The sequence below is a fragment of the Megascapheus bottae genome, chromosome X (genome assembly GCF_031878675.1).
Source record: "Megascapheus bottae isolate mThoBot1 chromosome X, mThoBot2.hap1, whole genome shotgun sequence".
Lineage (NCBI taxonomy): Eukaryota > Metazoa > Chordata > Mammalia > Rodentia > Geomyidae > Megascapheus > Megascapheus bottae.
The window spans coordinates 77,948,049-77,962,072 of NC_143547.1; positions in this window are offsets into that span (position 1 = coordinate 77,948,049).

Genomic DNA, 14,024 nt, shown 5'->3' on the forward strand with positions numbered 1-14,024 from the left:
CTAATCCAAACTACATGGCAAGTAGGAGAATTGTAGTCACAGACAGCAATAAGACCCTGCCTCAAAAACAATTTGTGTTTTTAACAAAAGGGATGAAAGCCTTGGTCAAGGAGTATAGCTTGTCAAGGCGTCTGGCCTAGTCCTGGGTACCACATACATAGGAAAAACCAGAAGTGCTGCTGTGGCTGAAGGGGCAGAGTGTTAGCTTTGAGTAAAAAACCCAAGGACAGTGCTCAGGCCCTGAGTTTAAGCCCCAGGACTGGCAAAAAAAAGAAACTGGTCAAGGGGCTGGGAATGTGGCTTAGTGGTAGAGTGCTTGCCTAGCATTCATAAAGCCTTGAATTTGATTCTCCAGTACCTCATAAACAGAAAAAGCTGTAAGTGGTGCTGGGGCTCAACTGGTAAAGTGCCCAGTCCCTGAGATCAAGCCCAGGAGTGGCACAAAAACAGAAGAAATTGATTAAAATAAAATACTATTCACAAAAATGGTATCTAAAACTGAATTTTGTTTTGTTTACCCTCAACACCAGTGGTTGTATCTAGATAGAAGTTTATGGATTTTTTTCCTTTAATTTTTTTTTCTTTTTGCCAGTCCAGGGGCAAATAAGCTATCTTCCCCACTTTTCAGGAATTGAGGCATGCCCCTGATGGGCATGGGGAGGAATGGGGGCTCACTTTCCCTCACTATGAAGACAAGGTTCCAGTCTTTTAATTTAAATTTCTTTCTGTGAAAGATAGGAATCAATTTCCATACAGGATATGCATAGAGACTCCTCAGACCATTTTGTGTTTGAAAAGCTTTCCTATGGTAATGACATCTGCATTTTTCTGAAGCAGATATTTCTTATCTCCTCCTGAGCTAGGCATCTGCGTTCAATGAATGGCTTCTCTCACCTTTTGGCTTTTCTGCTCTGGGTGGTGAATTCCCTCCCCCCACCAAGAGCACATGGATAGCTGCAAGAAGTCACTTAGGCTCAGCTTCCCTACTTCAGTACCTTCCATGATGTTCATAATAATTTAGTCAGCAAAAAACTGCTTCAGAAAATTTTTCCTAATACAATTATCAGAAGTTGGGACAAAATAAAAATTTAAAGTTTGTATATAGTATGTCTTCACTGTCATTTTAATGTTTTCTTGCCAGTTGTGGGGCTTAAACTCAGGGCCTGGGCGATACTTGGGCTTCTTTTGCTCAAGGCTACCACTATATTACTTGAGCCAGTGCACCACTCCTGGCCTTTTCTGTTTATGTAGTACTGAGGAATCAAACCCTGGGCTTCATGCATGCGAGGCAAGCACACTAACACTAGGCCATAATCCTAACCCTGTTATTTTTAATTTTTAGACAACTTTAAGGACAAGGAAAATTTTAAAAATACACTAGAATTCTAGGTGATTCCCATCCTTAGACCTGCCCACACCAGTATCATTCCTTCCTAGGATATCAGAAATTAGAGAGTTTTATAATTAGGACTTTATTTTTTTCCTCTGCCTTTTGTTTTCGTTGGGTATGGAACGCCTTGTTGGGGGGAAGTCCATGACATTCAAAATAAGGAAAGAATTATTTACAGTGCTCATCAGGAAGTGGGCATAGGATATTTTGATATAGGTTTATACTTCTCCAATGCGTTGACTTCATTATCACTTTTACTTTTTTGTCCATTTTTATTGTTGTCTTGCCATAAGAGAAGAGAAGGTAAGATTAAACAGTGATTCAAATGAGCTTATAAAATATTTTTCTCTGATCTAAACAATACTGCATATATAAATCATTTCATAATCTGCAGAAAGTGTCATTTTTACTATTTTTGCATATAATCTAGGCCTTCAACATATTTCCGTATAAGTTTCCATTTTTCGATGTCACTAATTATTCTACACCAGATATTTTCTTGGTTTGAATGATATAAAGTATAGTTAAACATTCACAAAGTGTTCAGACATTCATTTAATGTATAACATCTTAGTTTCCTTCGGGTGGAGTTGTAGAATTAAAAAGAATTTGATCAAAGTGATGAATACCATTAAGATTTTCTAAAGCAACTGGAGAATTTAATAACCTTATTATTTTACTACCTTTATAGTAAATAATATAACTTGAAGCAGCATCATGAAAAGAGGGTTGCATAAGTGATAAACAATTACAAATAAAATAATAATAGATACACTTTGTACAGAATGTAACATAATTTTTTTGCCTGGCTTGAACTTAGGGCCTCAGCACTGTCGTTGGCCTTTCTCAAGGCTAGAGCTCTACCACTTGAGCCACACAGGGATAAATGTCCCATTGGCATTTCACTTGGTTGGTTGCTGGACTTGAACTCAGGGCATGGGCGCTGTCCCTCAGCTCTCCAGCTCAAGGCTAGCACTCTGCCACTTTGAACTCCAAAGAAATTCTGCCTCAACAGCACTCTGCTGGCAGAATAGAGATCACACTCTCACGCGAACATTGCTCTGCCCTGGCTGGCTCGGAACTTCAGTTTTCAGATCAATGAGCCTTTAAAAAGCCACTTTACTCCAATTAAAGCAACAAGGCAGTCAACACAGAAATAAGTCTCTAAGCATGATCTTACCTGGAACTTGGTAAGGCCAAAATTCCATCTGAATAAGGATTTGCTGTCCTTTGTGGGCCTGCTGGAAATTGTTACAAAGAAACTTACAAGGGTGAATTAAAATATCAATTAAACAATCATTTTGGTAGACCTAATTTTCCTTTTTTTTTCTCTTCTTTGAAACAAACATTTAGGACAACCTCACTTCCAAATTTTGTCCAGAAATCCCTTTCTAAATTTCTTTAAAACTTTTATTAATCTTTGCTTTTAAAAGTTTAGCTTTTATTTGCACTTGAATAACCCTTGTGAGCTCAGGGCACTCCCTTCGAGAAGGAGCATTTTTTTCCGGCAGTTTGAGCTACTGCCTAGAACTCCAATAGCAGTTTGAGCTCAAATAACAGTTTTTCCTTAATGCAAGAATTGCAAACATCATCCCTGCACCAAAATTCCAGACCTGGTTTCTTTCCTTTTCTAAAATACATCTAATTGCGAAGTAGCATGAAACCGAATCATAAGGAGATAAACCTTTAAACATTCCTTTTTAAAACTCTTTCCCCAATTTAATACATTTCAGGGGGCAAATTTTACCTCCAGATTTCCAGTGTCAGTTTGCAAGGAAAAGAGACAGGACAAAGATGGTCCACTCAATCCATCTGACTAGGTTTAAATGAACAGCTTTTTGGTCAGCTTATCTTCTTTCATCATGCGAGGACATCCCTTAGGCCCTGTCCCACCATGGAAACCCAGAATCACCTCCGCCGCAGGGAGGGGATTCCACATAAACCAGACCAAGCTGGGCCCTTTGGGTTCTGAAGTTTTTCCCACCTCTTTAGAAAGCCCTTCCGACTAGGGACCTGGTCCCAGGTCCAAGTCCCTCCAGATAGGATGCTCCACAAGGTCCTGACCTCAGAGAGCTTACTGCATCCAACTTTTCCTCTCTGTTTTAGGCCCACATTGCACTTTCCAGATACAAATATAGATATATAAAGCATTTGGCCTATTTCTACTTACCTCCGGAGGCCTTTACTTTTCACCCTGGCATCTTTCCCCAAAAAGATTAAGAATTCCTCCAGGATAATCAGTGACTCTCTTGGGTATGATGCTTCCAATGGGATTTCACATCCACCTGTGGGACTTGAACCCATGCAACACTCTGTGGTTAAGGACTCATTCCTGGCCCAAGCACCAAAAATGTTATGGGGTCAGGAGGAGGGAATTCCACATCCTTCCAGGTAGGGATTCCATGTCCCACCAGAGTTCATCATACAGAGACAGTCTCATATCAAAAGGTGAATTTACTGATGAAGTAGATGGTGAACTGACCAGCCAGGGACATAGTGCAGACTCAGGAGCTGACACTGTGACCCATTGTAGTTTTTAAATGCATCAGATAAGATTGGATTTTGTTTTTCTTTTAAAATGCTTTTAAATTGGCAAAATAGTTGCATACATCAATAGGGTACAGTATACAATGTGTAATATATAAGTAAAGGTATTAAACACTTACAATTCCTTAAGCATTAATCAGTTCTATGTGTTGGGGGAACTTTTATACTCCTCTAGGTATTTATTAAGAGAAACATGTAAGTTTGTTGTGGGGGGGGGATTCACTTTGATGCTTCCATATATATATATATATATATATATATATATATATATATATATATATATATATAATGTGTTCTAGTCAAGCTCTTTTCCTCTATCCTTCTCCTTTATCTTTTTTGACCTCTTAAAATAATTTCAACAAGTATTATTCTATTTTCATTCATACATATTTAATCCTTAAACCATGTTCATCCTCATTCATCTTCTCCATTCATCTTGTCTATTTCCACTAACACCCCTAATGGAGCCTATTTCACCTTTCTGTCATTCATTTTTCATGCATGTTAATTTTTCAAAGGAGTCTCACAATGGTATTTCACATATATTTTGTTTTAGTCTGCATAATCTCTACTTTTCCATTCCCTTTCTCAATGCACCTATATTTTCATAGTTTAACAGATTTCATTGAATTTTCTCATGCTATCTTCATATATAGACAGAATATTACATACAATATTATTCATAACCATGTTCTATATACATATTTATGTATCTATCAATTCATACATGCTTATGTATTTTGTATTTTGTATTTCTAGATTCCACAGGTATGTGAAAATTTTTTGAGACTGGTTTATTTTGTGCAACTTGATTTTCAGTACCATTCATTTTCCTGAAAAGAACATGATTTTACTTTTCTTTGTAGCTATTTATTTATCTGTTGATGGGTACCCCGGTTGATTCTACTGTTCAGCTATTGTGAACACAGTTACAATAAAAATAACAGTAGAGCCAAAAATATATGCTGGATAAAAGACTGCATCTTTGACAATAATGAGACTGAAACTCAACTCTGCTCATAAATCAACTCAAAATGGACCAAAGATTTTAATATAAGATATGAAAGTTTGAAAGTAGATCAAAACATAGGGAACCTCCTAGAAGATATAAGCACAGGGAATTATTTTCTGAATAAAGCATAGTTGCTCAGAAAGAGCAAGAATTGACAAACAGGATTACATCAAATTAAATATTTTACACATGATATAAGAAAATTATTAGAAACAAGAGTCATCCTATAGAATTATAGAAAATCTTCAGTTACTCAGTAGATAAAGGAATAGTATTTGGATTATACACAGAGCTTAACAAATTAAATAGTAAAATAATAGCTCAATTAATAAATGGGAAAGCAAAGTAAACAGATAGTTCTCCAAAAAGTACCATGAGTAATAGACATGTGACAAAATGTTCAATATCATTAGCTAAATGCATTTCAAAACATTAAGGTTTACCTAGTCAGAATGGCAATTTTCTAGAAAGCAGACAACAAATGCTGGGTAGGAGATGGAGCTGGACAAGTATGGAACCCTTTCTTTATGGGAACATGACCTAGTATAACCACTGTAGAAACCAGCACGGACTTTCCTGAAAAAAGAAAATGTACTAAAAATAGATCTGCCCTTTGACCCTGCGATGCTACTACCAGCATATATACAAAGGACAACACATTAATATGCAAGAAAGATACCTGAGTACTTATGTTTATTGCAGCACTGTTCACACCAAGCAAACTGTGCCTAATATACCAAAGAAGGAAAGCAAATCAATATACAAGAGTTACAAAAAAAAGTTTCCTGTATGTTCACGATTATCAAAAAGTTTTGTTGTCAGAAGTTATTGTACTGCCAATAGAGAATTAGAGTTTTGATTCTCATTGAACAGAGTGGGATAGTGGTTCCTGGAGACTGGGAAGGAGAAGGACGTAAGGGTGACATCAAAAAGGTTAATATTTTAATATGTAAACATGTTGAGAAAGTATTTTTAAGTTTTAGGAAATGGGGACTGAATATAACCTTAAGATAAGGTAGTGATTAGAAAAGAAATCTATGGGGCCAAGAATGTGGCCTAGTGGTAGAGTGCTTTCCTAGCGTACATAAAGCCCTGGGTTCAATTCCTTGGTACGATATACACAGAAAAACCGGAAGTGTTGCTGTGGCTCAAGTTGTAGAGCACTAGCCTTGAGAAAGTCCAAGGACAGTGCTCAGGCCCTGAGTTCAAGTCCCAGGACTGGCAAAAAAGGACTGTAATCTATGTTTGTACCTACCACTGGTCAATGAGCTTGGTATCAGTATATATTTCAATATATATATATATATATTTATATATCAGATATATTTCTATTTTTTAAAGGGTATCGTATTTAGAATAGGTAATAAAATTTGATACTTATACCAGACAATTGCTATTTAACAGATCCATGGTTTTCTTTTTATCATAAAGTTACATAACATGGGCTGGGTGCATGACCTAATGGTAGCGTGCTTGCCTAGCATGCACAAAGTCCTGTGTTAGATTCCCTGGAACCACATACACAGAAAAAACCAGAGTGGCACTGTGGCTCAAGTGGCAGAGTGCTAGCCTCAGCAAAATGTATGCAAGGACAGTGCTCAGGCCCAGAGTTCAAGCCCCAGGACTGGCAAAAAAGAAAGTTACATAACAGGGGCATGAGTGTTTTTTTTTTTAAAAAACTAGAGAAATAAGTACATATTGAACCTATTTTACTGAGTGTACTTCACTGGGTTGGGCAACTCAAGCTGGCAAAAATATCTATAAGAAAAATGTTATATAAGAGACCTATTTTAATGTTTCTGCACTTTAAAATTATATTTTTCAGTGAGCCTTTAATCACCGAGGTTCCTTCATTTCTAGACACAAAGGATCTAAACAAATGAGTCAGGTTGTAATCCACACTGAAGCATTAGCTGGTATTGTGTAATTACTGGACAGGTGTAGCAGCACTTGGTAGTCTGAAAACAACACTATCCCAATAACACAGAGTATCCCAATGACACAGGGGCAGCCTGACCATCAGTTAGTGATTGTTGCACCTTACCTATGTTAACAAATGTAAGAATACTGATTGTGGAGCTGGACTCTATTGGTTAGTTATCATGAGCACTGGGAGAAATCTCAGTGGGGCTTTCACAAACTAATCTTTGACTGTGGGTAGCAAAAACATATGAAACTGATCTAAGTAGCAGAAACACTGAATCACCATTCCTCCTTCAGCAGTCTCCCGGGGAAGGTCCCCAGATTGCTGTAGGGAGATATTTGACAAATGTTTATCTGTTCAGTCTATTGATGAATGCTATTTACCTTTCAGTTTTAAGAGAGGAGAAGAGTAGAAGGAGGAAAATCTGCCAAGAAAGGGAAAATACTTTGGAAGGACTGGGTGAGGCAAGACACTGTGTAAGGGAAGGAGAAATAGAAATAAACAACAAGGGGGGAGAAGGAATGCCCAGAGGTGGCAAAGAAGAATTAGAATAAGCTTGAAAGGCTGAGGTAGGTAGGAGACATTCTGTGGTATGAATACTCTGGATAGCTCAAGCTTATTGATAGAATTGGGTTTGAGTAGCAACCACTAAATTTTCCAGCCTTATAACTTTGGAAAAAAATTTTACATCTTTGGGCCTATTTGTTAAATCATGTTCTGGGACTCTCACTTTTGTTTTGGTAGAGTTCTTATTATGAGTGATAATGACGCATAAAAAGTCATGGCACGTGTTTATTACTGCACTATTCACAATAGCCAAGTGATGGAAACAACCCAGAAGCCCCACTACAGATGAATGGATAAAAAATGTATATATATATATATGCACCTGGAATTCTGCATAGCCACCAGACAAGATAAAATAATGTCATTTGCCACTAAATGAAAGGACCTCCAGGATATAGAAATAAAAGCCATATAATAAGTGACTGTTGTGCTTAATGTACTATGTTATCTATCATCTTTTGCTGTCTCTTGGTTATAACATATTGTTACAGTATTTTACCTTGTTATCTGATATAATATATATATACTTATTTGGTTATTTGAAATCGGATAGGCAAGGTGGGAAAACAAGATGAGGGTGGGGGTGGGGGGAGGGAAATGGGGACCAAGACATGAGAAAGGGTATCAATGTTTTTGAAGTAATACGCTTCTATCTGGTGAATATAATGTAACCCTTCTATGAATTATAATAAAATATATGAAAAATAATATCATTTTCTTGGAAGTGGATGAAATTAGAGCAAATATATTGAGTATATAAGCCAAGACCAAAAGAACAAAAGGCACCTGGTATCCTTGATATGTGAATATTAGATTCAAACAGTATAAGACCGATGACCCAATACTCAGACACTCAAGGCCATTGACATAAACTTGGAGATATAAATATAACTACATAGACATAAAAATCTATGATGTAATACATATCCTATAGACCTATTGATATATTACATAGATCCATATGTGTCTATGACATACAAACCCTCAACTTAATTTTAATTTCATTCTTAAATTTATGTGCCAGTGATTGCATATAGAAATTCCATTCTTGAATACTTGTTTGTTAAACTTGACACTTGAAATATGATGTAAAAAATTCAGTGTTAATAAAATATTTTAATTAATAAGACATGGCACATGGTAGGTATTCAAAAAGGGTAGTTGTTATTTTGGTGATTATTACTGTTATTATTGTTTTTTTAATTTTATTTTATTTTTCATTGTTGAGGTAACGGATAGAGGGGTTGCAGTTTTATTCACCAGATAGTGGGTACATTACTTCTCATACAATGATTATTACTGTTATTATTGTTACAGTCAGTTCTACACCCTTGTTAAGGATAATATGATTTGGCAACAAAAAAGCACAAACAAATGAGCTGTGATACTCAGCATTAAAATTAGGGCATCAATGTAAGTTTGTCAGCTTTCTAAGTATGAAGTTTAGCAAAAGAAGCTTGAACTTCTGTGCACGTGCCAAAGACAAAATGAATCATACTATTTACATATTAGACATTGGCCTGCATAGCATTGTCTAACTCAAGGTCTTAAATTAAGCAAGAGAAAAATAAAGCTATACCTTATGCACATGCTTAGTTTTGTTTGTAGCCCTTCCTTTTCTTTGGAGTAGGTAGTAATGCAAATTAACCCTGAGAAAAAGAATGAACTCTTTTTGGTTTTTTTTTCCTCCTTGTTGGACTCCACTGTGTGGATTGCAAATGGATCCCTTAATAATATTTTCATGCTTTATGGGGACAGTTATTTTGTGGCTGTGAATAATTTCCTTAGGTGAGAAAGAAAAAATTAGGCACCTAGTTCTCTAAAAGGCCTTCCTGATATTTAAAGGCTACAGTACATAATTTATTATTGTATGTACAAACCAGCAATGAGCATACTTTAAAGAAATGCACTTAAAAGGTGAAATACCAGTGACTCAAATGTGAATACTGAGATTTCCCTACTTAAATACATCATTACAATAGTGTCAGGTAACTAGGTCAAGGTAATATGCTTATTCATTGCTGCTAGCAACTTGTAGCCTCTAGTGGCTACATATTCAGAGTTTCAGTGTGACAGAAACAATGAGTAATTGCTGTACTGAAATAAGTGTGCCTCTCTGTCTTGGGAGAGAAAAGTGTTTGATTTATTTTAAAAAATCCCCAAAGCCACATTAGCTTCATTGCCCATTTGTGTTTGTCATAGTAAGGATTTGGTTTGCTTAAAGAGATTTAGGGAAAAAAGGTTGCATTACATGTGATGGTTAGTGAAGCATTAAAATGTACTTTAGGCTACAAATCCTATATGTTTGTCATTATACCTTAGAGAAACATATATCTATTTTTATTTATATTCTTGCATATGAACTGTAGGTACTGAGATGTAGCTTTCACCTTAATCAACCAGTCCTGATTGTTCTCTTATTGATCAACTGAATTCAAGTCACTCAGGTGGCCCTTACAAAGTGGCAAAGTGAAACTCATGAAGGAAGAAGCACAACTTTTAAGCTGTATGTCTTTCAAGGAAGATATAGAGATAAATGTTTATGTCCTACTGAGGGTAAATTTAAGCAGAATTTCATTCATGTGCAGTGTTCTATTGGAATTTCAGGGTCAAACTATGGCAAATGAGTCCGTTGTTTTTATTAACTCTGATGGAGTACCAAAGCCTATGCATCAGGAATGGCACATATAATGCATTTTCAAAGATGTTGTCCTTAGTTTATTATAATCCAGGGCTTTGAGAATATAAGCTTTAGAATCAGGAAGTCTTAACTCAAATAATAAATTTAGTTTTTCACAACAGTTTTTATTAATTTTGAACAAGATATCTAACTTCTCTGGGCCTCTGTTACTTCATTAGTAAAATAAAGATAGGGGTTTGAGAAAATCTCTAATAAATGTAGAATATATAACACAATACTTGGTTCATTAATATGCTTTTGCCTTTTACTATCAATAATCTCTTTCCTTTCATTTTCCTTTGATTTCATGTCACAGGCCATTTAATTCCACAGGGCCTTTAAATTTTTATGTAGTGGTAATGGTGGAAACATGTATTGGAAAATTGGCAACATACATGTAAGTTGAACTTGCATTCTGAGTCATGTCTATACTTAACAGAAATACATAGAGAAGATACATTAGAAAACACTTATAGTGGCACTATTAAATATAATCTCAATATGGGAATCATTCTAATATTGATCAGTAAGATGACTAAGTAATTTTCATATGGATATTTGCTAGATAGTATACTGCTTGGAATACCATTATAATACTATACAAAATGATAATAGATTTTTCAAGTATATGGTACAGTAGAATCTCTAAAACAATGCTGAGTTGATTACATTCAGAAAGAAAAGTCTATATGTTATCATTTCCATTTAGTTTAGAAGCTCAGAATTGGCAAGAATAGTTGATGATTTTAAGGATCAAGATCGTGATTAACTGTAGGATATAATGATGGATTTGGTAGAGTTCTAGTAATGTTTCTTGAATTTGTGTTAGTTCTACAGGAGTTTGCAGTTTGAGAAAAAAATCAAGTTGTGTAACTATGATTGAGTACTTTTGGCCTGCATATTATACTTCAATATGAAGTCTATCCTTTTCAACAGCTCTATGGGATGCTAATGGCCAATGTAAAAGATTATGACATGAAATAGATTGACTCTCCCCATGTGGAAAACGTCAGTAATTATGTATCAGGAGCTATCTTTTTGTTTTCAAATTTTTCTGGGAAAGCAGTATGCAGTTCTTTGTATATTCACTATTCGATATGGCTAGAGATTCATCCCTTTCTTTGGCAAGAATATCTGTGTGTGTGTGTGTGTGTGTGTGTGTGTGTATGTGTGTGTGTGTGTGAAGATGAGGATGGAATCCAGGGCCTCCTACATTCTAGGCAAATATTCTACCATTGGGGCACACCTTCAGCTCTGTGATAGTATTTCCTAAATAAATTTTATTTCTTGGAAACAAATATTTCTGTAAATATTCACTAATGTTTTGAAAATGAATAGTTTGATAATTTAATGTACTAGTTCATATATTAACACTGTTTTACCAGTCCTTAGGCTTGGTCAAGGCCTGGGCACTGTCCCTAAACTTCTCTGTATTCAGGCCAGTGCTCTACCTCTTGAACCACAGTGTCATTTCCAGCTTTTTCAAATAGTTTATTGGAGATAAAAGTCTCATGCAGAATTTTCTGCATGGGTTGGCATTAACTGTGATCCTCAGATCTCAGCCTCCTGAGAAGTTAGTATACAGATGTGACTTCACTATATTTTTATTATTATCTTTAAGGAGTTATACAAAGGAATTGCCATTTAACAAATAAATTTATGAATATAATGTATCTTCATCAGTGTCACTCCTCTATTTATGCACATTCTCTGTCATATGAATTTTAATATAGTATTTAATTTTACTGTAGAATACTGAGATTTATTCCTATTTTAAATATTCATTGGTGTTTAAAAGTTTTTCTAGTATGGGGCTTCTTTGATATGTCTCCAGGTTTCATGAGCATGTTTCAGTGCTTTCTCATTTGAGCAGACATTTTACATTCAAATAGCTAAAAGAAAAAGGTTTAAGGAATAAATTCTTACTGTTTTGTTACTAAGAATTCGATTAAAAGACTTGCATGGTTAAAAACATAAAGGTGATGTTAGTGTGCAAAAGATCAGTTTTTATTTCCTGACCAAAATCATAGTTATGAGCTGATTACATTTGTTACTGTTGACTTTTCTACTAGTGTTATTTGACATTTTTGTCTTTTCTTTCCTTTTCTTTTTTTTTGTACTGGGGATCGAACCTAGGATGTTGGACTTGGTAGGTAAGCGTTTTTGCTACTGAGCTATATATATCCCAGCCCAGACATTTGACGTTTTTTTAAGCTGGTGTGATTCATGGCTGTGGTGTGTGTGTCAAGGAAGAGAAGGTCCAGAGTTGAAAGTCCAGCATTGCACAACTCAATGAACAGGAATCATTACGTTTAATTATGAAGTTTTGCACAACTAAAACAGAACTTGTCTTGTTATATAGTAATTTGATCAGATGGACCCCTGTACCAAAGACCTGCAGCCTGGCTGTAGCTAACCCAAAGCTTACAAAGGCACAAACCTCATCTTGGGCTGGGGGACCAAATCTAACAAAAGCTTTAGATCTGAGCAAAGCAAACCATTTACAGAATCTTTAGAGGTGAGAAAAGCAAATAGTCTTGGGAGAACAATCAGGGGCAAGCATTTGCAGGACTAAAACATTCCTGGGGCTAAAATGCAAGCCACAGCTACATATTCTTGGGAACAGACTTCTGGGTTAAACAACACAATGCATCTGCATTTCAAGGAATGACCTATTTTACATTGTAAACATTTGGGAACTGGGTAAAGAACCCCCTCCAGCCGTCAAGGCACCAGGATGACTGTGAGTCGCAGATATTGTTAATTCAGACCTAGTATCCTTATTTCAATATGTCCTTTCCATGTTAGCCATCATTTTTTTGGTGCCTACAATCATAGTTTAGTCTTGGCTGTCTGAGAGCGGCCTCACTTTCTTTCTCCAACTTTAGTCCTGGTTACTCCAAGAACCAGCATATTCTTATGACCCCTCACATCTCCTCATCTTCTAAATAAAAAGGTAAAAAATGCACAAACATGGTCTCTTCATCAGATAATAAGCTAGATTTCAAAAAAGATATTGGAGGTAAATCCTTCATCAGTCATCATTTCTTTTTTTGTCAGTAGAGTCATTAAGTGATCTGTCTAAATGAAAAATTACAATAAGAATTTACTGAATATTTGCTTTGCATCAGGTTCTATGCTAGATTAAGGCAATCTCTCTGCCTCCAAAGAATTCATAGTCTAGAGGAGCAGAGGAAAGTAATTTCATGAAATGTGAAAAGAATGTAGGTTACATAAGAATACAGAAGACAGAGTTGGGACCACCACCACCGCCACTGCCACCAGTACAACCCCTGGACCCTGAGCACGGATGGGCCTGGACCTAGGATCGGGGCTCGGAGGGACACACAGTCTCTGACACGGGGGAAGGAGAAGCAGCTCCTGCAGGTAGTGGCTGTGGAACTGAAGGCCCTGGGCTTCCTGCCCCAGGTTGGGCTGGCTGTGTGTTCCTTAGGGAGAGGAGCAGTCCTGAGTAAAGCTGCTGGTTCCAGCTGCCTGGTGGCCCTCAATCACTACCTGTTTTAAAGAGCAATGGATGTGATGTAATATGCTAAAAACAAAGAAACCAAACAAAGCCAGAAACCTCCATGCTTCCAGAATCTTCTGTTCATTGTCAACAGCAGGAAAGAATGAAAGAATCCCTGGAGATGGTGTCATTTGGTGATATGGCTGTGAGGAGTGACAGGACCTTAACATTGCTCAGAGGACCCTGTATAGAGATGTAATGCTGGAGAACTTCAGCAACCTGGTGTCACTGGGGCATTGTTTTCCCAAACTTAAATTGATTGTAAAGCTGGAGCAAGGTGCAGAACCATGGATAGAAGTCTCAGAAAAGAATTTTACACATGTCCAAGAAATGGTAGACATAATTAAGACCTGCCAAGAAGATTCCGATGAATGTCTA